Consider the following 23410-nt stretch of genomic DNA (forward strand, 5'->3'; position numbering starts at 1 on the left):
TATGTATTTGTGTGTTTGTGCATGCATTTGTAGACAGATAGATAAAAATAATGGCCAGTATCTCCCCCCCACACACACACCCCAAAAAAGCCCAGTGGTGCCTGAATTAAGGGGTGTATTTTCTGTTTATTGGAGTCTGCAGCCATTATTTTAAAATAAGGAACACCTGATAATGCTGTGAGTACGGACCCTGTAAACATATACAACTTTATCCCCCAATTCTCTCCTTCCATTTGGATCAAAATGGTGCTGTGTGTAATTGTGAAGATGCATTTTTGGAATTGGGAATTGACTGTGGTCTCAAAGGCCGTTCTACCTGAGAAGCTGTTTTAACCCCAAGAGCAAACAGGCAAACAAACAAACAGGTTTTCTCACTTTAGGCCCTCTTTCGCCCCCAGCAAAATGGGGATAAGGGCACAGCATTTAGGCCCGTTCCCCCACAATGTGTGCAGAAAATTTGAAGTGTTGGGGGCTACAGGACACCCCCCTCGAGTCGTCTGCAAGTAATTCCACTGGGCATTTGATCACAACAGGAGAAATTGCCTACTACCCTTGAAGCATTTCATGGTCCCCGTTACCTTTCAGAGCCTCTTTGTGTGTGCCATCCCACCCTCTGAGGTCTGAAGAGCTGGGGCTATTGAAGTCTGGGTATTGCTGCTGGAGCAGGAGGAATACTGTCTGTATCTCATCCTCTGGTCCTGGAAACATGGCAGAGGGAGGAAGAATTGGGCACGATGCGAGTAGGTTTCTAAACTTTTATTTCAAATATACTTCAAGAGGCTTGTGATTCCCCCCCCCCAATCCCCTTGTATATTTTAGCAATTCAATCTGCATCCTATTGCAGGCTCTTTAGGGCATTTTTTTTGCATGTAGGCAATGTGCATATGAAATGTTTAGTTGGTTTCATTTACACTTTTTTTGGGGGGGGAAGAATTCTACTTGGGTATTTTGTGCTTTTTTAACTGTTTGTTTTCTAGAATCCAGGCTGACCAATTTTGGGCATAATACTCTAAGTGGTCGTTATTAGACTAATGTCTAATAACTGCGTTTTATGATTGAATTGCTCAACCCCTCAATGCAATACAACTTATACCCAATGTAAGGCAATTTATTGTGGTTCTGTTGTTGTTAACAAGCGAGACTGGAGTTAATAGATGTACAGAGCTGTGTATAGAAATTAGCCACTGGTATTTTCAAGCAATGTTCATAGTTTTGGAGGTTGCAGTTTTTGAATCAGAGATGATAGTTTGAAAGTGTTGTTATGGTGACCCTGCAGAGATTTATCTTTCCCTACCAAAACCAGGGTTAAGCTACAGTCTGATATCATTATCATCTATCTGCTTTTGTAATTTGCTTAAAAATAAAAGCATTTTTCTTAGTTTGTTGGGCCGTTTTATTTGTTGAAATCCGCTTCAATGCAGCAAACAGATAAAATGCAGAAAGTTATGCTTAAGGTAATCATAATTGGCTCTTATTTACACTCAGAATATTAAATTCTAGCTATTCCTGATTCAGAAGCATACTGAAGAATTAAACAGTACAGTAGTGCCCCTGATGGAGCAAAACTACATTTAAAGAAACATCAAAACAGTGGGCCTTAGCCTTTGATGTGCAGCCTTGAAAGATACGTAGAATTAACTTATAACATTGTGTATGCTAGGAACAGATTTCAAAATCATCCAAATGCTTATTTTTTTCCTGAAGCAGAACTTTATTTTGAATGCTACCTAACTGCAGAACAACACTCTCTTCAGTATACAAAATATTTTCACACTTGCAAAAGTAAAATTGTTACATAGATGGCATACTCTAGCTTCTCTGATGGGATAAAGTTAGAAATGAATACAAAAGAGGAATATCTTGCATTTCTGTATTATGCTTCCGCCTTACGAGTAATAAGTGCAGTGTCACCTTTGCAGTTGATAAATATATTTGACGTTTGCCACAGTAGGTGAGTAATTATTCTGGCCAAACCTTAGATTTATAAATATTACCACTAGGAGCAGCTTTTGTTTAGGTTTTTGGGTTGTTGTTTTTAGCTCATGTTATACATAATGACGATATTCTTTTTAGTGTTACTTAAGAAGCATACGTAAACATTATATTTAAAACACACATGCATTTTCATGTATACGTGTACAATGCAAATATACCCGCATACCTTGTTTTGGGACTGTTGGTGATCCCAGCCAGATTTTGCAAATGTCTGAAAATTAGAAACACGTAATACCCCCAGAAAGAGCGAAAATAGGTATTTAATTTTTTTGGACAGTCACCGATTTCATCTTGGATTGTCAGTGTTCGAGTGTGAAAGTTGACATTCGCCAAACTTGTTACAGTGAATGCCCAAAAATCTGATTATAATTTATTGTTTATTTTAAATACTAGTGGTAAGAATCACTAACCATTGCTAGAGGATTTTTTTTTGGGGGGGGGGAATAGATTCATAAATTAAAAATTTTGAGCATGAACGTTCCTCCCCTCAAAGGTAAGTACAACATAGGACTAGTTACCATCCTTCTTTCAATTTATATAGGTACCCTAACCATTATATTTTCAAATTCCAGTGTGGTTGTGTGACTGAAAGTCTCCTAGTGATTTAGCAGGAGAGACATTAGTCATCAAAGTATGCAATAAGGAAGCATGAATGGGAGGCGGCCCCCTACCAAACAGTAACCTGAACATGAAAATACAAAGGTTGGTAGGCATTTCTGATTTTTATTGACATCAAAATGGGGGAGCGAGGGAATACAAGGATCATTCAAACTAATAGGATTGCACAGAAGTAATGGGATTGGTGTCAGTGTATGTGGCCTTCATCCCAGTTTGTGCCCTTTCAAGCATCCCACAGACTCAAAATGATCATTAAATATATACGTATCCAGTCCTTTCTGAATTATATTCTTCCTCTTGTCTTTTAAATCAATATAGGATTTCTGTGTTTAGCCAGCCTTGTAGGGGAGGAATTGTCTGAAATCGAATGGAAAGAAATTGTAGCAGCAACGCATCTTTCCTCCAATTCCACCTACCTGGTCCCAATATTTTGAATAATGCGCAACCCCTTAAATTCTGCCACTTGATTAAGAATAAGAAGCCTGGAAGCGGGGCATAACGAGTTGATAGGCTGCTTTGAAAATATTCTGCTGCAGCTCTATTTATTTCTTAACAGACTGCAGCCAATTCCTTCATCAACCGAGGCAACGTAATGAATGGTTAATTTGAAAATACTTGGCAATGGGGATGAGAGTTTTATTTCAAGAGACCCCCAAACAGGCAAAATCTGGATTTTAGATTTGAAGGGTATGTATTTGCTTAGTTAAATTGTTAATGTTCTTTCCAGCCCTAGCAGCTTAAAACTATTCTGAAAAGAAGTTGTCAGACTAGTTGCAAACAAGAATACAAACAAGCCATGTAAGTGTCCATTGGGCTGTGCAAACAAAGCAAGTTTCTATCATCCTGTATCCAGTGCTTTAAAAAATTTTTTAAAGGGTACTCTGATTTTCCTGCTCATATTGAAATGCTGCCCCTCATTGAGGCCAAACTTAGATTCAGAAAAGGTTATGGGGTCTGCGTCCTTCCCCCCCCCCCCGAAAAAAAGCTCTGTCTGCATCCATGTTGCAACTGCTAAGGCTGCGATCCTAAATGCACTTGCTAGGGAGTAAATTCACTTATCACAGTAGCCCTTACTTCGGAACAAATGTGCAAAGGATTGTTCTGTGGTAACAGTTGTGCCATTTTTTGCAATGTCAATGCTGCACATATCTCAGATCTCAGCTTTCAGTTCCTAAGCAAATGCAGTATTGTTACAGTTCTATGCTATAATCATGCTCCAATGATGGGAGATGACGAGCAATGGAGGTGACCGCCAGAAACCCAAAAGGATATAAAGCGCTTACAGTCTTATTTTCTTTCCCGTTTTCCTTCACCGAAGAGCCAAAACCACTCCGTCCCTTGGAATTCGTCAGTCTTCCCCTCCCTTCTTTAATTTCAAAATGGGTGCAGATTTGTTTATTCACGGAAAGGTTAAAGGCGTTTCCCTTTCGCAAGGGGGATTATCTTACCAGAGGATTCTGGGACTGCAGATGTACACTGCGGCAAAATCCTAAATTCACCGGTTAAAAAAGAAAAAAAAGAAAAATAATTTCCAGACCCCAGCTGTTTAAAATAATAGAATTATAGTAAATCATTGATAAGATTAAAACATAAAGCTCTTTTACACTCCAAAGCGTCCTAAAACACTGGGCTTTTTCTCTTATTTCATTACTTAAATAATGCAAATTTTAAAGTAGCTTTTCTATCCCGAGCACGCAGCGCCATGAAATCGATAATTTTTGATCTTTTGGTTAGTAGGCAACATGGTGAGCTATTGCGGTGACTGCAGGCAGCAGACATGTTCTTGTCAGCTCCAAATTTTCATATTGTTTTTGACTCCATGGAGACTTGTCATGGGATGCAGAGCCAGTCATATCTTCACGCTTCCTACATCGCTGTAGGGGTGTTAAAATAAATTTTAAAGAGGCACGGTTTTACGTACCTATATACAAATGTAGTTCTATATTTTAAATAATAATAACAATAAAGATTTGCTGGGTTTTTAAACAAAAAAAATGTAAAAATAAAAATAAAAGATTGGCCGGTGTGATTATAATCACATCATGCAAGGTCCACGGTTCCTATTTAGTAAAATTGCGCAGAGGGCAAGTTCTTAAGAACATCCCTGCTGTGCAGAGTGAAAAGCATGAACAAACCAAAGACAGAATTCATCTGTGTTTATATTTTACAGACAATGAAAAACCTACTCTTTGTATGCCTCTTTTTCCTCCACCTTATTATTTCATGAAAACTGCAGCATTTTCCCCGCCCCCCCGAACACTCACCCCCCCAGCATTGCAGTCTTTGGGATTTCTTTCTTTCTCCCTTCCCCACCTTCTATTTTTCCTCGCACAAATTCTGCACGCGCCATCTTTGTCTATTGTTATCCTTTTCTGATGTTGCCCAATCCCTCCCCGAGTCGGTTAATAAATGGAAGGTGAAATGCCTGACCAAAACATGTTTTTGTTTATTTCCACGCATGCACAGCCCGGAAGACGGGGAAAGGGGGACCCGCCCCAGTAATTTTTCCTCGAGACTGCCGTAACCTGTTGTAGACAGTGGTGCTGGAAATATTAACATAATAGCAACAGCTGCAGCCTAAATAGAAGCTGTGAGATAATTAATGTGCTACAACAAATTAATTTGCTGCAGGTGTGTGAGATCTGAACTGTATAACCCAAGCCGTTTCCTCTTGGAATATAATTATGGCCCCCCACCCACTCTTGCACCAAGCAAAAAATAAAATAAAAATAAATGCAGATTTAGGTGTCCTGCTATTAATACCTCATGTGCCTCTGTTGTCAAGGACCATCTTCCCTGAACGTTTTCATCATTGGTAGAGGACAAAATTAGAGGATTTTCGACCATCACAGAAGTGGGTGGCATTTTTAAAAGTATTTAAAGAGACTCAATATCTCCAGCCTTGAAGATAAAACACCTCTTAGCTATTCTTGTTTTTAAGATCCTTGCCGGTAATGGCGTTGCGCTGAGGCAGAGGAAGGACATGGGGGGGGGCGTGCGGCAAGTCCTTCTCAGTGGTAGCTGAGACAAGTTCAGATGCCTGCAACTTCCATTAGAAGACAAAAGGAATTTAAAGTCTGGTAATCTGAAGCTTAAGAGGGACACGGGTGGCGCCGTGGGTTAAACCACAGAGTCTTGGAGTTGCTGATCAGAAGGTCGGCGGTTCAAATCCCTGCAACGGGGTGAGCTCCCGTTGCTCAGTCCCAGCTCCTGCCAACCTAGCAGTTCGAAAGCATGCCAGTGCAAGTAGATAAATAGGTACCGCTCTGGTGGGAAGGTAAACAGCGTTTCCGTGTGCTGCTCTGGATTGCCAGAAAACGGCTTAGTCATGCTGGCCACATGACCCGGAAGCTGTACGCCGGCTCCCTCGGCCAGTAAAGCGAGCTGAGCATTGCAAACCCAGAGTTGTCCGTGACTGGACCTAACGGTCAGGGGCCCCTTTACCATTAATCTGAAGCTTGCTATTTATGGCCAGGTGATGTGCCATTCAATACAGTGAGGCTGGGTACCGAGTAATCATGTTTTGGGTTGTAAACTGTATTTAATTCTCCATGTGTCGAATCTGCAAGTGAGCCTCTGGATGACTATAGTCAATGCCGAGACTGGTGATTAGTCAACTACCTTATGGCTGGCCACCAGTGATGCAACACAGTAACTCAAAAGCGCACAAAAGCTGAAGGTGAAGGGAAGCTGTCGTGCCCAGAAGCAGCTGCCCATATTCATCCCCCAGCCAGGAAAGCAACAGCTCTCTTGTGCAGGTTAAGGAAGCATCAGCCCAACTTGCAGACATGCCTACTCAGGAGTAAGCCCAGTGGGGCTTGCTCCTATAGAAATGGGTATACCACTGCAATCCCTTACTGGACTGAAACTTTTAAGAGGCTAACCACATCCTTGGAAACTTAAGGCTCAAATGTTGCTTTCTCCCGGCGAATGTTTTCTTAATTTGATTTTGCCTTTTAATTTTGCTGCTGCCACGCGGTGCATTCCAAAGAGAAGCTGCGCGACTAAAGCAAACAATTATGTACTATGTATTTTAAAAGGTTGCTCTGCCTTACGGAGTTAACCTTGAGATGTTTCTTCTTTGATCTAAAAACCAAAGCTCTGTGCGTGCCTATAGGTTCCGAAAGATGTTCTAAACTTAATTTCTTGGAGCTTGATTAGATTTCATTAGTGGTTTTGATTTAACTTCGCAGTGATCTGAATATCAGGGGAAGATTAGCACCGAATCGTATTTTTTTACATTGCAACAATTCCAGTGGCGTCATTTCTTTCCAGCGTATTATGAGGACTCTGGGTGAATGATGATCATGTGCAGATGTTCCCCACTGTGGTTAAAGTTGCAGTCTTAAGCAAACCTTTTCTGAAGGGCAGTTGCCCCATCCCAGCCCCTTTGCCCACACAGCCATGTGCTCCTCTTCCCCACTGGTGTCAACGATGGAGCAGTTCTGCAGACAAATCTCCACAGAAAGTTCCTCTTCTCAATATTGAAATGAGAATTTTTGTTCCCTTTAAAATCAATGAGACATAAGGCCCCTACGCAACATCCAAGAGCCCCCAGGTGTTTGGGAACTTAATGTCCCTGCACCATAGCTGTCAACGTTTTCCCTTTTTAAAGGGAAATTCCCTTATTCCGAATAGGATTCCTGGCAAGAAAAGGGAAACATTGACAGCTATGCCCTGCACCAGCTAAAGGACAAAAGATGCTCTTACTATGTTTCAGAATAGAATGCCTTACTGGGTTAAGGCATTGGAAATTTTAAAAAGAAATCAAAATTTGAATGCTAATCGTCCAGTCCTAAAACATGCTGTACACAGCAAAAGTCTCACACTGATGCTTAGAGAGACCTATCAGTAACAGAACTGAGAATTGGGGAAGACACATTTAAAAAAAATAAAATTATTTACTGAACATTGTATTGTTGTCAGGATGTCGTCTTCAGACAAAGGCCCCCTTCAGAGGAAACAATTCCATAAGATAATGGGATAAGGAATTGGGCAACGCAATTTTAATTTATTTAATGCACATGTCTGTTTCTTGTCCTAGCATCCTTGACGTTGTCGTTTTCTAACATCTATTCCATGGTATGTTGCATTATCCCCATCCTCTCTCTCTTTCCTTGGCGGAAGGTTTTTATCTCTCCCTTTTCTGATACTATATAAACCTTTGTGAATTCTCCGTTTCTGCAGGAAATTCCAAACCTCTCCCTCTTCATCTCTGCTCAAGGCAACATATCTTGCTTTGGGTGCCGACTCTCTGACAGGATAGGATCTCCATTTTCCAGTCAGCCATTGACTAATCCTTACTTGTCATTGCCTTTTTTGTATTTCTTCTCCTTCTTCGTGCCATCCTGCCGATCTAATCCTTAAGCCCTTAATCGGACCAAACTTTCATTGATGTCAGCAGCTCTTTTGTCTGGATAACAACTGCCAAAACCACTCCCCATAGCTGCACCGCTCTGGTAATATTCGTAACAGGGAGCTATAATGTCTGCATGGATTTTTAAAGAAGCCTCCCATTTACTACAATGAAGAAAACTATATTATGGTACATCCAGCACAGGGGGGGAAATGCCGATAATTTCTTCTTCTTGCTTCTGAATTAAACACATTTGCTTGACTAAAAAAAATGTGTTTCACTGCAAGAACAGGCCACTTACAAGTTAAGATACTCTCTTTTCAGTGGTGTAAGTGGCTTAACAACAAACTATTCGCTGTAAAAGAGACCTTCTTCCAGCTCATTCTGAGAACGTTTCTTTATATTGAGCACTGAATACTTTTATATTAGTTTCATTTTCATTAACCCTTGTTAAACAATAATGAGTAATTGCATAGTTTTGCAAATACTGAGAGTGGGAACGTCTTGAACTTGGGTCAGTTTTTCATGATCCACTGCAAATACCTTCTGAATATTTATATTCTGTATTTATATTCTTTCTAACAAAATATTATTGAAACATGAAAATTCAGTGGTGCCTCGCAAGACGAAAAGAATTCGTTCCGCGAGTCTTTTCGTCTTGCGATGTTTTTCGTCTTGCGAAGCACGGTCCGTCGCAACTGCGCCTCTTCAAGCGGCTTTAAAAAAAAGTGCAAGACGTTTTCGTCTTGCGAAGCAAGCCCATAGGGAAATTCGTCTAGCGAAGCAACGCAAAAACGGAAAACCCTTTCGTCTAGCGAGTTTTTCGTCTTGCGAGTTTTTCGTCTTGCGAGGCATTCGTCTTGCGGGGCACCACTGTTTAACAAGAAAGGCTGAAAGCAAGAATGTATACCTTTTTGTCCTCCCATGTTTATTATTGGCAGGATCAATAAAATTATACATTGTTTTGCCCTTGGCGGTTGGGGCTAACACCTCAAGCCACAATTCAAAGAGGGCTTAACAGAATTTCAAAATATTATGGGCAGTATGATTTTGCCATCTTTATTTATACACTGTCCATCTGACTGGGATGTCCCAGCCACTCAGCACAGCTTACAACATATATAAAAACATAATAAAACATTGAACATTTTTTTAAAAAAACTTCCCTATACAGGCCTGCCTTCTGAAGGCTCATGGGTCGGATAACTCCATACCCTCCAACATTTATCTGATGAAGATAGGGATAACCTACCACACCATCCAATATTTCTCTGATGAAAACAGGGATGTCCTGAAGAAAAGGGGCATTCTGGGATCAAATCAGAAACCGAGACGGCTTCTGTAAATCTGAGACAGTCCCTGGAAAATAGCAACACTTGGAGGGTTTGAGTCATTGTTTTGCTCAGTGTACTTGTGAAGCCTCGACCCAGTATATCTGAAGGAGCGTCTCCACCCCCATCGTCCAGCCCAGACACTGAGGTCCAGCGCCGAGGGCCTTCTGGCGGTTCCCTCCCTGCGAGAAGTGAGGTTACAAGGAACCAGGCAGAGGGCCTTCTTGGTGGTGGCACCCTCCCTGTGGAACGCCCTCCTATCAGATGTCAAGGAAATAAACTACTACCTGACGTTTAGAAGACATCTGAAGGCAGCCCTGTTTGGGGAATTTTTTAATGTTTGAGGTTTATTGTGTTTTTAATATTCTATTGGGAGCCACCCGGAGTGGCTGGGGAAACCCAGCCAGATGGGCAGGGTATAAATTTTTTCTTCTTCTTCTTCTTAGCAGCCTGCTTGGATGATTTTCTGTACAGCAACTGGCACGCTGCATTCTTTTCTTCCAACTACTGGAAATTGCCCGAGACAGGATTTTTTGCCTAGGTTGTGGAATGCCCTGTGAGGAAGGCCCGAATGGCAATTTTGCTGCCCTCCTTTCCAGTGAGCAACCTTTTGAGAAGGCTCTTCACCTGCATTGCTTTTATTTTATTTTCTGTTTCCTTTTCGACTATTACAAATTTTACCTCACGACTGCTTTATAGGATTTTTTTTTCTTTACATAAAAAAAAGAAAGAAGAATCGTAAGCTGCCTGCTCTGGCCTTTGTCCAAAGGGCTGAATGGGACTTTAAAAATAAATAATGGAACAAAATGGAATCTTTGCTTGGAAATTGCTCTTCTAGACATTTCCTGCACCTCCCCTTTGGGTTAAATGTACCTTTGCAGCCCCCCAACCTCAACATCTGGCAATGGGGGATGTTTTTTGGGCAAAGCACACAGGTATACGCAATCTGTGGATATTCCAGCATAGGGATGCAGGAAATCGTTTGGGGCTGCCACATAAATTATGCAGCAAGGCCTCCCAATTTGACGTGGCTCAAAGTACAAGAGACCTTGAATAAGGCTAAGCTCATATTCCGGAAGAAAGAGAGCCAATTAGGAGTTCTGTCAGGAGGAGGGACTTTCTTTGTAGATGGAGAACTATCCAAATAGAATGCTAACCAGGCTTTCCTCTACGATCTTTGCATCCAGGGTGGTGGTGCTCAGGTTTATGTGTGTATTAACAACAGTAAAAACCCATTAACAAGAAACCATAAAACATAAATATACAATCAAAACGATGTCAGAACAAAACTGGCAGCAGATGAAATAGTGGTGCCCAAGGTCTAAAAAGCACTAAGATGCTTTTTTAAAACTCAGAAACAAAGGAAAATTAAAACAGTCTTGGCTAAAAAGACCATGCCGTAGGACCTAGACCACCTTTTCTGGGGTCATACAACTGCGGTGCTGCCATGTGGCTCACCCTCATTTGGTGTGGGCAGCCATGGAAGGATAATAATAATAATAATAATAATAATAATAATAATAATAATAATAATAATATATTTATACCCTGCCCATCTGGCTGGGTTTCCCCAGCCACTCTGGGGGGCTTTCAACACACATAAAAGCATAATAAAACATCAAACATTATAAATTTCCCTAAACAAGTCAGATAGTTGTTTATTTCCTTGACATCTGATGGGAAGGTGTTCCACAAGGTGGGCACCACTACTGAGAAGGCCCTCTGCCTGGTTCCCTGTAACCTCACTTCTCGCAGCGAGGGAACCACCAGAAGGCCCTCGGAGCTGGACCTCAGTGTCCGGGCTGAACGATGGGGGTGGAGACGTTCCTTCAAGATCTCTGAAGATAATATCAGGGGTGTGAGAAGGACATCTATAAGGAGACACTTTAGGTCATGTAGCCCAAGCCATTGAGTGCTTCAAAGGTTAATACCAGCCTAGAAACTGAGTGGTAGCCAGTATATCTTATACACCAGCTGGATAGCGCATGTGGTTAGAGTGTGGCGCTGATAATGCCAAGGTTTCAAGTTTGATCCCAATAAAGGGCAGCTGCATATTCCTGAATTGCAGGGAGTTGGTCTAGATGATCCTCAGGGTCTTGTCCAACTCTGATTCTTTATATGGCAAAGCACTAGAAAAACATATAACGTATTTTTCACTCTATAAGATGCACCAGACCACAAGACGCACCTAGTTTTTGGAGGAGGAAAACAAGAAAAAAAAAATATTCTGAATCTCAGAAGCCTGAACAGCAAAAGGGATCACTGCACAGTGAAAGCAGCAATCCCTCTTGCTGTTCTGGCTTCTGGGATAGCCGCGCAGCCTGCATTCGCTCCACAAGACGCACACACATTTCTCCTTACTTTTTAGGAGAGAAAAAGTGAGTCTCATAGAGCAAAAAATACGGTAATCGTATTAGCCCATCACCCAAGTTAACCTTGCTGCCCTCTTATGAACCGGCTGGTGTTTCGTGCCAGTTTCAGAGGCCTGTTTCGGTCCGACCAGTTTCCATGTCTTATACATTACTGTAATCCACATGCTTATAAAAAAACAAAACAAAAAAGCGACCTGCCTTTAAAGAGAGAAGATTGTCAGGCCAGTACTTCCAGTTCTCTACTGCTTCATTCTTGAAGCTGTAAAGTTGCTGGCGTGGTCAGGCTCAGGGATATTTCACATGTGACTCTTTCTTTTTCTCCTACTGAGGTTTATCTGTGAAGGAATGGTTGTTGTTGTTTAGCCGTTTAGTCGTATCCGACTCTTCATGACCCCATGGACCAGAGCACGCCAGGCACTCCTGTCTTCCACTGCCTCCTGCAGTTTGGTCAAACTCATGCTGGTAGCTTCGAAGAACACTGTCCAACCATCTCATCCTCTGTTGTCCCCTTCTCCTTGTGCCCTCCATCTTTCCCAACATCAGGGTCTTTTCCAGGGAGTCTTCTCTTCTCATGAGGTGGCCAAAATATTGGAGCCTCAGGTTCACGATCTGTCCTTCCAGTGAGCACTCAGGGCTGATTTCCTTAAGAATGGAGAGGTTTGATCTTCTTGCAGTCCATGGGACTCTCAAGAGTCTCCTCCAACACCATAATTCAAAGGCATCAATTCTTTGGCGATCAGCCTTCTTTATGGTCCAGCTCTCACTTCCATACATCACTACTGGGAAAACCATAGCTTTTACTATACGGACCTTTGTTGGCAAGGTGATGCCTCTGCTTTTTAAGATGCTGTCTAGGTTTGTATAGAATTTTTCCTTAGGACGTCCCTATTTTCATCAGAGAAATTTTGGAGGACATGGTAGGACATCCTTATTTTCATTGGAGAAAGGTTGAAGGGTATGAACTTAGGCGACTCCTGAGCCAAGGAGATAAGTAACTCTGCAACCTTTAGAAGACATCTGAAGGTAGTCCTCTATAGTTTTATTATGTTATTATATATGTTGGAAGATGTACAGGGTATAAATTATTATTATTATTATTATTATTATTATTATTATTATTATTATTATTATTAATATCAGCCTATAAATTGCTTAAATCCAAGTCGTCAGACAAAACTAATTTGTGGATGGCTGCCAGAAATGTCTAAATGGCCTCATCACTTCTGAAACACAAGCTTCAATGTGCGAGAGAGATTTTTGGGTTTGGTAGGCATCGTTCTCAGAGTTATAAAAACACAGTACCCTTGAGGGTCAGCTATATTTAGGATTATATGAAAATGTTGCTAAAGAGATAACAATCATAGTATTGAAATACTATTGTTATTGTTACTGAAACCGAGATCCAAAGAAAATAGCTCTTACATTACAGAGAAAAAATCAAAGCCAAGGCTGTGATAATAATGACTATGGAAAGTATTTTTATCCTTCTTATAGGCGAAAGAGCCCAGAGTCCGAAGGAAAAATACATGATAGCACGATCGTAAAAAAATCTCCTAATGCACAATAAACACATTCCTTTCCCTGCATTCTAACTACAGTGCATTCTTCTTGAAAGGTTTGAAACAGGTTTTAAAGACTGATTAAGAGGAAATTCGGTAATCATTGACCATCATTTGTGTCCGTGCAGGTGAGATGAAAAGGAATTGGAAGAGGAGAGAAAATAAAGAGAAAGGCAAGCCAGAAGTGCACTCTGTCCTAAAAACAATCAGACTGCAGAATCACCCACATTTTGTGTCAAGCAGGCTGAATTCTGCAGCTTCGATAAATGTTGAAAAATTGCACAATTGAGGAATTTGTTTGTGATCTGCCAAATGCGGGGATGAGCTATGAGGTTGTTGCAAATCAAATTATCTATGGCCTCTAAGCTAGCCTTTCTCAAACTTGGGTTCCCTCGTGGTGTTGGACTACAACTCCCATCATTCCTTACCGCTGGTCTTCATAGCTAGGGATGATGGGAGTTGTAGTCCGATAACATCTGGGGACCCAAATTTGAGAAAGGCTTCAATTACTGGGAATCCCCCCCCCTCTCAAACATACAAACACACACTTTCCACTCACTCCGGGTCCCAAGATTTCACTGGATTTTTCACACCCCCATGGAGAAGGTCTCCAGATCAATGACAGAGCACATACGTTGCATAAGATCTCAAATTCGGTTCTCAATGTCTCCAATTTCAAAATTTCAAGTGGCCAGGAATGGAAAGGACCTTTGCCTGATACTGTGGTGAGTCCCTGCTGGCCAAAGGAAATTATCTACCTTGGATAGATGGATCCGTCATCTAATTCTACACAAACCACTCACACATCTGCACTTTTCAGGATACCTTTGCTTTCTTAAGCTAGAAGCATTCACAAAAGAAGTATTATATATTGATTCTACTGTATACCCATCCCTTCTACCCAAAGGAGCCCAGGGCAGTAAACAAATAAGAAAACTAAAAACAAAGACAAAGCAAAAACCTTATAAAACAGTTAAAACGTCTCCACGACTATCGTTCTGCCCGGACACTGAGGTCCAGTGCCAAGGGCCTTCTGGTGGTTCCCTCCCTGCAAGATGCCAAGTTACAGGGAACCAGACGGAGGGCCTTCTCGGTAGTGGCGCCCGCCCTGTGGGACGCCCTCCCACCAGATGTCAAAGAGAAAAACAACTACCAGACTTTTAGAAGACATCTGAAGGCAGCCCTGTTTAGGGAAGCTTTTAATGTTTAATAGACTATTGTATTTTGATATTCTGTTGGAAGCCGCCCAGAGTGGCTGGGTAAACCCAGCCAGATGGGTGGGGTATAAATAAATTATTATTCTTATTATTCTTATTCTTATTTAAGAAACTACAGTTAAAATCTGCCTTCCATCTAGCCATCTTGCGCTTGCCAGTATTATTTGACTACCAAATGCCTGAGCAATCATGAACATATTCAAATTCTTCCTGAAATTTAATCATAATGGAGACAGGCACACCCTACTAAGGAATGCATTCCACAAGTGGGGAACCACCACTGAAAAGGCCCTGCCGTGGATTAGTGCCAAAAGGGCTGCAAAAATCAATAGGGGATATTCTTCACCCAATACTCAATTATGTGCTACCTTGGTATGATAGCACAGTGCTTGCTGTGTGGTTTATGATCATTTTGCCCTGTTCTAGGTAGCTCAAAGGATTTGTTGTGCCCAATGAATTCTCCTTTAGCTGTTAAGGAAGCCCTACAGAAATTTGGGGTCTCTCTCTCTCTCTCTCTCTCTATATATATATATATAGAGAGAGAGAGAGAGAGAGAGAAGGATAGATCATCTACAAACTGTCCCAGAAGACGGGGAGCCTAGAAAACAATTCACGTCCAACTCCCTCTAGTATCCCAAAGCACCACTCTGTTGCATCAGGAGAAGAGATTTACACATATTGAATTCACTGTTATTACTTTGACAAATAAGATAATCCCTCGGAGCTACTTCCTGCATAATCATTTTGGCATGTTTCCCACTGACCTTAGAAACAGAGATAAGAGCATTTGAGTAGATTGAAGTCAGCTTCTTAGACCTTCCTTTGCTTGTGGACTGATAGCTTCTGGGAAATGTCATGAAGAGGGCTTTAGGGTTTTCGCTCTTGCCGTTTCAGAAATACAGGCAACAAAGAAGCCCCAAAGTAAACTCGGCATTCTGTGGTATGCCAGCTAAACACGCAGCAAATGGCTTCATTGGAATGCTTTCCCCCTGTAATAAACAAAAATCTGCCCTTATGGGGAACACAAGAGCCATTGTAGAGTCCTTTGTAGGTTCTCCATCGGCCGGAGAAAATAACAGGCCAACCAGAGAATATTGAGAAGCAAAGCAGCTCGTAAGCCTGATCTTTATTGAACTGTTGCAACAGGGTGCCCCCTTCACACGTAGGAAAGGAGGAGGACCTAGAACAAAGGTGTGCCCACACTTATATAGACATTTTAAATTCCCTGCCCTGGAGCTCAAGACCACCCCTCCATACATCATACATACATCACAGAAGGGGTGTAATCCAAGACCACCCCCCACAAACATCATACCTACATCACAGAAAAGGCGGTCTACAACAGAAATTTGAGTTCGTTGTTTATCTCCTGTCTGGCAGGTTACCTGTTAATGGTCACTTGATTGGATACCCTGGGGAGCCTGGCCAGTCTTTTATAATGATAAATACTTAGTTCCTGAGCCAGGTCACAGGCTCACCTTATTCATACACAGACATACCCTTAAGACGGGATTTGTGAACGAAAAGACAATGGGGGGGCTTTTCCATTTTCCTTCGACCTAGTAGAGAAATATTTGAGGTCAATTTGGGAGGGACAAAATGGTTCCAGGACTTTTTCGGGGGGGTTTCAGACATGTGGTTTATATATGCAGTTATGAACATTTATCTTTTGTGTGTGTGTGACCTTGAATTTTTTATTTCACCCCGTAGCGATATTTTGAAGGAGTGGGAGAAGCAAAGAAACTGCGGGGAGAGGAGGGAATGACGCAATTAAATCAAGACAGAAACCTAAACAGAAGCACTTTACGCTGCAACATTTTGTTGTGGAACTATGCCTGTATCTTCTAAAATTACAGAAAACAGAAATATAGCTTGTAATGGTGTTAACAATAGAAAAGGTGGTTATAAAACAATGGACGAAACGGAACTGCCCCCACACCAGGCTTCCCTGGGCCTTCAGTAGGGTTCAGTGTGTTTAGGAATGCAGTCTTAATATTTCTAGTGCTACAGACCTCTTTCTCTTTCACACACACACACACACACACGGCTTCTCACATTGGTCCTTACTGGGATCTATACCTTTTAAGCCCCAATGTTCAGTCCTCATCATTATTGTACCTCGCCGGAGCATCCATTTGTTCAATGAAGAAAAGTATCGTACCAATAATGAAAGACTGATTTGAAATTCTGATTCCTCGGCACTGGTAGCAAATTGAGTGGGCATGCTATTTATACGGAGCCAGTTCCTGCAGAAATGGCCCCATTCACCGTCAGATCAGTGGTTGCTTCCAAACCTTTAACACCGGAAGCATTGCTTTTAGAAACTAGCAGAGTTAACTCTGCTTGGCACTTAATTACAGTGCTATATTCTCCATAAACGACTAGCAATGCCCTTCCTCACAGGCACTTATTCTCCTATTATGTTTACTCATAAATAAGTCCCGGCCAGCAAAGGCGCCATTTCTCCCCGCAACTGGCTCTTTAAGTAATGATTTCCTTCTTGCCCCATTAGTGGCTTCTGCCCATTTAATTAACTGCTTTCTGTTCACTTGTGTGAACTGGCCCTTGATTAGTCAGTTCCTGTTCCCTGTGAATGGTGCAGCATTATTCATTGGCTGAATTTGCAGTCGAAGCAATTGCCCATAATTCCCCACCCCCTATTGCTTATGATTTCAGCAGTGGTAATATCCATCATCCATAGTTTCCATTATTTTTAAGGTTGCCATCTTTAATTTAATTTATTGGTTGAAACGGATTAAATTGGTTAAAACGCTTGGTTTAAAAGCCAGTTTAAAACAAGACACAGTACCATCATATCCATGTTTTATTGGAAGTAATTTATATTGCATTTAATGAAGCTTACTCCTGGGAAAGTGCATATAGGACCACAACCAGCAGGTAGCATTCCTCTTTTGGTCCAACATGGAAGGGAATGTGCTTTCTAAGACATGTGCATGCACCATCTTAAAGGAAGGAAGGTTTTTTCCTCTCTCTTTCTAACTCTTGTTGACTCAGATTCAGCTGAATCAGATTCAACAACAACAATCTTTATTACGGTCCAGAGACCCAACAAATCGTTACAAAGCAATGCACAATTCATACAGCCTACCTCCAGGTTAAACAAGCATTTTGTTCAGAATATAGGGATCATTGGTTCTTGCAACCACCGATAAAAACTTTGCCACTGCTAATGTTCTAGCATTTGTCCGGTCTTCCACTAGGAACCTGACATAGTGATCCTCTGATTTTTCCCGGGAAAGGTACCAGCAAGGGTAGTATCAGTTCAGCCCTGGCTTGCTCATATTTTGCACAGTGCAACAAAATACGTTTTATGGAATCGATGTCTTGAGCACACGAGCAAAGTCTGTCCTGGTAAGGAACTCCTCTCAACCTGCCATCCAACACTGCAGAAGGAAAGACGTTTAGTCTGGCTTTGGTGAAAAGGCTTCGATAGTTTGGTACTGTCAGGTTTTTAATGTAAGATGTTAACTTAAAGACATGCCCATATTGTACTCCTACTGCCAGCGGACTACAGACTGCGTGTGATCGAGATCTCAAGTCACTGTGTGCATTATCCCATAATCTTTGCTTTAACGTCTTTAGGGCGCCTTCATAACCCAGGTAATACAGTTGGGGGTTTTGTGCCATTTGCTGACAAATTCCTCATTGGTCAGGTGTTGGTACAAATCCTTCCCTTCAGAGTCACTTGATTAATCAGCTTTTTTCCCCCAACTGGGTGGCAGTCCCAATTCCTTTGCATTGCGCCAAACTGTTTCAGGAAGCTGAATTAAAATCCAGGGAGAAACATTTGTCTACATCCTCATTAAAGGGACTAGAATAAGTCTGATCTTAAAATTGCCCAGTTCATTTTAATTAGCATGACCACCTCTCCAGCATGACTCTCCCCATTTCTTTTGCCTTTTCGTTACACTACAGTAAAGCTGGGTTTTATATTTATCTTTCCTGTTGGCTTAACTTGTAAAAAAAACCATCGCTGCTTTTTCTCTGAGCACTTTGGATGCTTATGAAGTCGTTCTCAATAAAAATTGGGTTCTATGTGACTAAGTCTGCAATCCTAACCCTATGTACAAGCCATGGTAAAGTACTTAGAACTTACTTCTGAGTAGATGTTGTTAGGATTGCACTATGAGTCATACTCCAACTAGGCTCCCTGAAACATGGACTTAACTTAGTCATGACTAACTTACATCCAGTTATTCAGTAGGTCTATTCTGAGTCGTGGTCGTAGCCAGGATTTATGGGGGGGGGCACAACATAACATCGTCCTCTGTCTGGCTCTGTCTAGCAGATTCGGAATGAAATGTCTCAACAATAGTTGTTTTAAATTACTTTCTTTTGACCTCAGTGCTGAGAAAAATCTGTCAAAATCTTTCTACAATTTCTACTTTTACTTATATATTTTTATTTATTTACTTGATTTTTTTTGAGGGGGCAGCTGCCACCCTGGGTATCCCCTTGCTCTGAGTATGATTTATTTTGATGCAACCAGTGTTTTTCCCCCTAAAATAATATTTAGGGGTACTCTCATTTCGACTCACGAAAACCACCATTTTATAGTTCCAATCGGGGGGAAAAAATACAGCAAGTGGACAAAAGTACAAAGATTCACAAAATGTTTAGGGGTATGCGTACCCCTGTTTACCCCCCAGAAAAAAGCACTGGATACAAACAATTAAGAATCATTTCTGAAATGTTCAGCATCATTGTCATGAGATATTTTGTTGATATTTCACAATGCGTGAAATGGGTTCTTTAATTTAGCTCATTGTTTCTTAAATCTATTTTAAAACATTGCAGGACGACGATGTTTGTTGTATATTTTGTCATTTCTATGAGTTTCAAACTACTCGAAACGTGGTAATATAGAAAGTGGTACCTTGGTTCTTAAACTTAATCTGTTCTGGAAGTCCATTCCAAAACCAAAGCATTCCAAAACCAAGGCGCGCTTTCCCATAGGAAGTAATGCAAAATGGATTAATCTGTTCCAGGCTTTTAAAAACAACCCCTAAAACGGCAATTTAACATGAATTTTACTGTCTAATGAAAGCATTGATCCAATTGCCTTCTCAATCCTGCCTGTGGACGGTCTGGGAATCAGCGTGTTTTTACATGAGCAGAATGTGTCCTTTTATTTAGAATGCACCTCTGGGTTATTTGTGGGGCATAGGAATTCGTTCATTTTCCGCCCCAAAATATAGTCCGGCCCACGACATGGTCTGAGGGGCGGTGGACCGGCCCACAGCTGAAAAAGGTTGCTGACCCCTGAACTAGTTCAACCCCCTGCAATGCAGTAATCTCAGCTAAAGCATCCATGACAGATGGCCTTCCAACCTCGGCTTAAAACCCTTAAAAAGAGAATCAGGCAGACCAGGAGCGAAGCCAACACAGAACCAGGAATGGAGCCTGAAAGCATCTCGCTGTTCGTTGGGAAGAACTGGCTTTTCAGGCGTGAACACTGCTTACCTGTCTGAAAGGTGGGGTGTTTTTGTAACCGACAAATCAGTGAAACGCTGGCTGGCAATTCAAGGGAAAGTAGCCGAGACCTGAAAGAAGGATATTGTTGAGAATTTATCGTGAGAATTTAGTAAAGCAGCCAAGTTCAGATCATTCATCTCTGCCGTCTGTCAAGGGATGACATCATTGCACCGCTCAACCTGGAGAGATTTCCTGTTGACAGTTTTTTCCCCTGCCCTTATTAGTCAGTGCAAAGCCGTTGCGCAGTAATACAGGCCAGAGTTTGTGCTAAAGGTCTGTCAACATTCCCCGGCCCACTTTGTGGAAGAATGGGCAAGTTTTTCCTCAGAAGGGCAGCACAGGCTGATGGCACATGCAACACCCCAGGGTGACATTCCCTGAGCCTCCATCACAAACTACCACAGCTGAAAGCTCAGCTCTGTAACTGCTTCATGTGGTGAGGCAATATGAAGCATCTTTATGAGCAATGAAGTGTCCTGAGGCTCTGGGCTGGTCCCACTGATCACTTCCTAGACAGGAAGGAATATATAAGACCTACATTGGCTCCCAGTACATTTCCGAGCACAACTCAAAGTGTTGGTGCTGACCTTTAAAGCCCTAAATGGCCTCAGCCCGGTATATCTGAAGGAGCGTCTCCATCCCCATTGTTCAGCCCGGACACTGAGGTCCAGCTCCAAGGGCCTTCTGGCGGTTCCTTCCCTGCAAGAAGTGAGGTTACAGGGAACCAGGCAGAGGGCCTTCTTGGTAGTGGTGCCCGCCCTGTGGAACGCCCTCCCATCAGATGTCAAGGAGATAAACAACTATCTGACTTTTAGAAGACATCTGAAGGCAGCCCTGTTTAGGGAAGTTTTTAATGTTTGCAGTTTTATTCTGTTTAATATTCTGTTGGAAGCTGCCCAGAGTGGTTGGGGAACTGAGTTTTTGCCTGAGGAGCAACAGTTTTCCTGGCTGTGTAGTGTTTTCATGGGTTCTTCAGATCCGATTCCTGGCTTTATTCTTCATCTCTGACTTGTGGCCGGGCCCCTTGGCTCTCATGCCCTGGCACAACTCCTGGCTCCCTTCTGACAGCGGCTCAGCCCTGAAAGTCTTACCGTCCCAGAACATCTCTCCCATGAGCAACTTGTGTTGCTCTACAGATTGAGACCATGCAGGTGTTAAAAGTCCCAGCAGTGAACACTGAGCAACCAAATGAACCACAGCAGAGGATGCAGGCATACCTGTCCGTATCGCATCCTTGTTGAGAAATGTCCCTGTCCTTTGGAACATGCTTTGTAAATGGGGGGACGGGAAACGTGCGACTACATCTCCCAGCCAACATGGTCAATATTCAGGGATGGTGAGAGCTGGAGAGCCTCAGGGTCCTCATCCCTTTTGTAAAGAGTTCTAGCGTTGCCTACAGTGGTCCATGATGAAATAGAAAAAGGCCCTGAGCAGTCAGCCCTGAGTCCCAAAACACAAATCGCTTTTTGTGAAAACATCTCAGCCTTATTTAGGAATGAGTGGTGCTATTGCTGTGTTATCACTTGATGGCTGGGACCAAACTTCTTTGCTATAGCGAAGGGGCGGCTTAATCAACCAGTAGATTCCCACCATGCTCGTTTATTTATGTACATTTATTATTGTCTGGTATATGCAAAGGGGGCTTTAAACACCTGTGATTTCTAATGAACTTCGCCGTAACTGTGTAGCTATAGGTTTACTGCATGCTACGTAAGTTCTTTGCCATAAAAGGGGTTCCTGTAGAGGAGAGTCGCGTTTTTATTTCCTTCATTTCGTAATGTGCTTCGTAACTCATTTTTAAGCAAATGAATGTGATTTGTAATTGTCACCAAGAAAGATACGCTGGTCATTTCCACTACGGAAAGTGCAATGATAAACACAGTTATGTCGACATAAGATTCCATTGAACTCTGTGTCGCGTATGACTCAATCTGAATTCGCTTGCGAAATTAAGGTTTACAAATCCCAGAGGGGATACAGTGTCTAGAACCACTAGACTTCATCTGCACATGCAGAAACTACAGTGGTACCTCGGATTCAGAACTTAATTTGTTCCGGAGGTCCGTTCTTAACCTGAAACTGTTCTTAACCTGAAGCACCACTTTAGCTAATGGGGCCTCCCGCTGCCGCCACGCTGTAATTCTGTAATTCTGTAAGCTGTTTTGGTATGTCAGCTGATCCATGTGCTAAAATCAGGGCCTACATACAGGTCAGTCGACCCTCCCAGTGTCCCTATTTTCCAGGGACAGTCCCACATATACAGAAGCTATCCTGGTTTCTGATTTGATCCTAGAATGTCCCACTTAGGATGTCCCTATTTTCATTGGAGAAATGTCTGAGGGTAGGGTATGGAGTTATCTGACCCTTGGGCCATCTGAAGGCAGCTTTCTATAGGGAACATTTTAAATGTTTGATTATGTTTTTATATCTGTTGGGAGCTGCCCAGAGTGTCTGAGATAACCCAGATAGATAGGTGGGGTATATCAATACAGTTGGTACCTCGGGTTACATATGCTTCAGGTTACAGACTCCGCTAACCCAGAAATAGTACCTCGGGTTAAAAACTTTGTTTCAGGATGAGAACAGAAATTGTGCTCCGATGGCGCGGCGGCAGCAGGAAGCCCCATTAGCTAAAGTGATGCTTCAAGTTAAGAACAGTTTCAGGTTAAGAACGGACCTCCGGAACAAATTAAGTTCTTAACCCGAGGTACCGCTGTATCAATATTAATAATAATACAGTCGTACCTTGGAAGTCGAATGGAATCTGTTCCGGAAGTCTGTTCAACTTCCAAAACATTCGGAAACCAAAGCATGGCTTCCTGCAGCCAATTGGAAACCGTGGAAACACTGTCAGACATTCAGGCTCCACAGAATGTTCGCAATTGGGAACACTCACTTCCAGGCTTGTGGCGTTCGGTAGCCAAAATGTCTGAGTAATAGTAATAATAATAATAATAATAATAATAATAATAATAATAATAATAGGACATCTTAACTTTCATCGAAACATTGTTGAAGGGTATGTGAGAGAAGGGTTGGTCTGGCCCCAGATTCCTCTCATATTTTATACCCAGTTTCCGGGTACCAAATGCAAAGCAAAATAAATGACAGAACTAGCTTTTTTGGAGATGTGCTGAATTGAGGCCTCGGGTGCATGTGTTGCTTTGCACTGCTACTACCGAGGCCAATCAGTGTCAACTGCAGCCTGTAACAAATGCCGCCCGAAGAAGTATCCTTGAAAAGAAAAACCAAAAATTCAGCATTTTACATGGTGCCATTAATGGTATCTGACGGGAAGCTAAATAAACTCCCATCATGTATTACTAATTTATAACAAAGCACAGATAGCGTGGAGAACCAATTGCTTGGAATCAATAGAGATTTAACGACCTGTAGAGGGGGAAATAAAGCATTCTGTCAAAAATGCAGAAGGCGCTAATGAAGTATGTATTAGGGCACCAAACAA

At 42.0% G+C, this 23410-nt stretch overlaps 1 long non-coding RNA gene across 1 annotated transcript; it reads left to right on the forward strand.

The window, feature by feature from the left end:
- Positions 1-615: 615 nt before the first annotated feature.
- LOC309515372 lies at positions 616-18509 on the forward strand. The gene is made up of 5 exons (XR_014212430.1): positions 616-740; positions 2568-2697; positions 3170-3300; positions 13167-13359; positions 16159-18509. It is a non-coding gene; the product is annotated as an uncharacterized lncRNA (long non-coding RNA).
- Positions 18510-23410: the final 4901 nt, after the last annotated feature.

Source organism: Podarcis vaucheri (genome assembly GCF_965113315.1).
Source record: "Podarcis vaucheri genome assembly, chromosome: 12".
NCBI lineage: Eukaryota > Metazoa > Chordata > Lepidosauria > Squamata > Lacertidae > Podarcis > Podarcis vaucheri.